This window comes from Nyctibius grandis, chromosome 3 (genome assembly GCF_013368605.1).
Source record: "Nyctibius grandis isolate bNycGra1 chromosome 3, bNycGra1.pri, whole genome shotgun sequence".
NCBI classification, from domain to species: domain Eukaryota; kingdom Metazoa; phylum Chordata; class Aves; order Nyctibiiformes; family Nyctibiidae; genus Nyctibius; species Nyctibius grandis.
Window position 1 is genome coordinate 55087943 of NC_090660.1, and position 4082 is coordinate 55092024.

Consider the following 4082-nt stretch of genomic DNA (forward strand, 5'->3'; position numbering starts at 1 on the left):
ATGCGGCGCCGCGCTGGCGCCGCGCTCCCTCCCCGCCCCCGCCGCGCCGCGCGCTCCCGCCCTCCCCGCCACCGGCGCCGACGACTGCGAGGCAGGGGGAGGAGGGGGGCAGCGAGGACGAGACACGGCCGCCGCCCGGCCCTGCGCCCAGCCTGGCCCGGCCCGAGGGGAACGGGAACAGCAACAGGAACGGGAACTGCGCCGCCGCCGCCGCCGGGAGCGGCGCGCCCAGCCCCGCGCCCGGCCGCGCAGCGCCCTCTACAGCACCGGAGCCGCGGCCCTGCGCCGCAGTGCCGGGGGCGGGGAACGGTCGCCCGTCTGCCCTCGCCCTTCCCTCGATCCCCACCGCCCCGCCGGCGCCGCCTGGCCGGCCCCCGCCTGTGCGCACCCCGGAGGTGAGGTGGGGTGGGGCGGGCGGCCCTGCAGGGCGGCCGGAGCGGACTTGGCCCCGCGTCGCCTCAGCCGCTTGTCTGAGGTGATGCGTGGTGGGCTCCGGCCTCACGCGCCCGGAGCCTGCGCGGCCGGGCCTCGCTTCGAAAGCCGGTGCGGGCCGTCCGTGCTGGGGCGGTGGGGTCTCACCCCTAAATTTACCTTCGAGTAGTCAAACAGAGCACGGCCCCGGGCGGAAACCCTGCGGATCTGGTGTCGGCTGGGGGTGGGTTTCACTTCCACATCCCAACCTAAGGCCTCGGGATGACACGCTTGCTCCCGGGCACGGGCCTTTCCACAGCAACCGCCGATGCTTGCTCAGTTGTTGAGATGCCAAGCAAAGGGAAAAAATGGCATTAGAGGAAGGAGTGTCATAAATCATGTGGAGGAAAATGATCAGGATGAGCGTTGCTCGCTGTAATTTTTGAGGAAATTTCTACCTCTCCAAGCACCAAGGATGTAGAGTTCGCAGAATCCAGACTTTTCAGCAACAGCCAGCAGCACAGATGTGGGCCTGACTTCCAGAGGTAGGAGGGATTCACAGTTTTAACAGATCTATAGGTAGATGTAGTATTCCTCTGAATATCAGAGGTGAGGGCAGCCAAAGCTAATGGATGTTTGAGAAAATTTCATCCCATTTTCTAGATTCTCACTACCACTTGTATGCTAAGGAAATTCCACAGGGAATGTCAAATTGAGCTTTACACTTAGGAAACCAGGAATGATTTTCTCAAGAGCTAATTTTCTTGAAGAAACAAGAGTCAGTTTGACAGTAAGGCTATGTTGTCAAGAACAAAAAAACAGCAACAAAAAAAGAGAAACAGAATTAGTTTAATATTTTTCTTAATTGTCACTAATTTTCATCACCAGAAGTATTGTCAGTTCTTCAAGCAAGTAGAAACATTAAAAAAAAAAGCTTAACAAATCAATCCCAACACTCCTTGTGCATTACTCTCACCCATCCTCTACTTATCGATTATCTGTAATGCTATAATTAGGTATTTGAAGGGGCAATCCATCACTGAGAGTGAAATAATCTAGCAAGTAGCTCATCATATCAAGGTAACCTTTTTGTTTTGAGTTGGATTTTTTCCCCCCTTAGGTCTTTCCTCTAGAATTATAATGTTCTCCAAAATCAGGTACTTGCAGTGACCCATCTGTAGCTCTGATAGATGCTCAAGATTGCTCAGCATTTCCTAAATTCTGCAGACCACTAGCTATGTTGTAGACTATTCCCCCACATTCATTATCGGTCATTAGAGTAGCCCCAGTTCCACATATTATTTTATGTCCTACCAACTCTCTTTCAAACAAGGTACTACAAAGGAATTTAGGTTGACCATTCTATTTCTGCACCTGCACACAGATCTTCAGCAACATCAATATTCATTTTCAGTCCCTCATTAAATGAACTGAACTGTGAATACCAGGCTTCAATTGCGTAGCCTTGAGCGGTTTGTATCTTTTGTGCAGCAGGAGAACTTTTTCGTGATTAGTCAACAGCTGCAGAGAACCCACATACATGAAGTGAATTCCTTTGTGCCTCCAGTCTGTCACATTTAGCAGTCACCAGCCATTGCCACTCTTCCTTTTTATTCCTCTCTGGCTATTCTGTGGGGCCATCTCAGCAAGCACGCATAGATTTTTCACATTAGCTAGTTTGTGGCATCCAAACTTTTCCTTCAGCATCTATTTTCAGCTCTCCAACACTGACATGCATAGTTAACTACTGAGTGTCATGGAATCATAGAATCATAGAATATCTCAAGTTGGAAGGGACCCATAAGGATCATCAAGTCCAACTCCGTGGTCCTCGCCGGACTACCTAAAACTAAACCATATGACTAAGGCCATCATCCAGACACTCCTTGAACTCTGACAGACTTGGTGCCTTGGCCACTTCCCTGGGGAGCCTGTTCCAGTGATTGACCACCCTCTCAGTGAAGAACCTTTTCCTAATGCCCAATCTGAACTCCCCCTGATGCAGCTTCATTCCATTTCCTCATGTCCTATCACTGGTCACCAGAGAGAGGAGATCAGCACCTCCCCCTCCACTGCCTCCCTTGAGGAGGTTGTAGACTGTGGTGAAGTCACCCCTCAGCCTTCTCTTCTCCAGAGTGAACAAACCAAGTGACCTCAGTCACTCCTCGCGAGTTTTGCACTTGAGGCCTTTCACTATCTTGGTCGCCCTCTTCTGGACACACTCCGATAGTTTGATGTCCTTCTTGTATTGAGGTGCCCAAAACTGCACACAGTACTCGAGGTGGGACCGCGCCAGTGTGGTGCAGAGTGGGACAATCACCCTCCTCCACCAGCTAGCCATGCTGTGCTTGATGCACTCCATGACACAGTTGGCCCTTTTGGCTACCTGGGCACACTGTTGACTCATATGCAACTTGCCATCAACCCAAACCAATAGACCGAAAGACTTGCCATCAACCCGAACCAATCAGTAGAGCAATAGGTCCTCATTTGTCAAGATCAAACTACCAATAAGGAGCATCTGGACAACCTGCAGTACTGCCGAAATGAATTTGTCATGCCCTAAACTACTTTGCTCCAAACAGAACAAATATTTTTATTGCTGCTTTCTCCCCCTCACCCCCAATAGCTGTGTTTGGATTTTCTTTAGAAAACAGACAATACTATCAGTAGCCGCTGATGGAAAGTTTTTCAAATAGACTTTCAAAATGGCCTTCTGAATTTTGCTGCTTTATATCAGACAACATGATTCATTGCTTGGAATGTAATTCCTTTTCCAAGGAATTGGATATGCCATAGTATTAGTTTGTTGGTGCTACTTGCCATCTCTGGGTGACCTGGTTAGCATTTTAATCTGTCTGGCAGTGCGAGTTGTGAGGGACTCATGCCTTCCTCCAGATTTCTTCCTCTCCTACCCATGCCAGAAAGTGATAATTAGGGAAAGAGTCATTATCAAAAACATGGCAAACAGGTTCTTTGGCTGAGCTGGAAAGATGATATTTAGGAACTGGAGATGACATTTAGGAACTGTAAAGTGTGATCTATGGCATAAACAAATTATTCTGAATTTTGTAACATGGATCAATTTGACTGAGGGCATGATTTTTTTTAAACCAAAATACTGTTACCATTCATAATGTGAATACTCTTTTACTGTTGTAAAGAGATTTATATTGGTATGGTTCATACACTTTCCCTAAATGGGAGCCTGTATGTATGATGTATTAAGTGTATGTGCATCAGCAGAATCATACCTACACGAGAAAAGTGTTGGTAAAGCTGTACAATTTCTATGGGTACCCTGGCCTACACTTCAACCCATTTATGTACACAAATAAAAGATCAATATGGGAAAAAAAAAAAACAATCAAAAACTAGCTCAAAAAGCAGAGAAAGAGATGGGATTTTGATTTCCTTGTAATTGTTTGCTGAAAAATAATCAATATGCTAGTAGGTAGTATAGTCTGAGTTGCAATGTTTTCATTACAAATTAAATTGGTATTGGCCAGCAGAAAAAAGCTTGGGGCAAAGCTCACAGGATTGATACAGCTACATGGTTGAAATAGAAAAAGAGCTTCTGACCTCTTAAAAAGCAAAGAAACAAAAGCAAAAAAAAAATAGCCCCCAAACCTCTTGTTTTATTAATAAGCAGATGTATAGAAAAAAAGGGC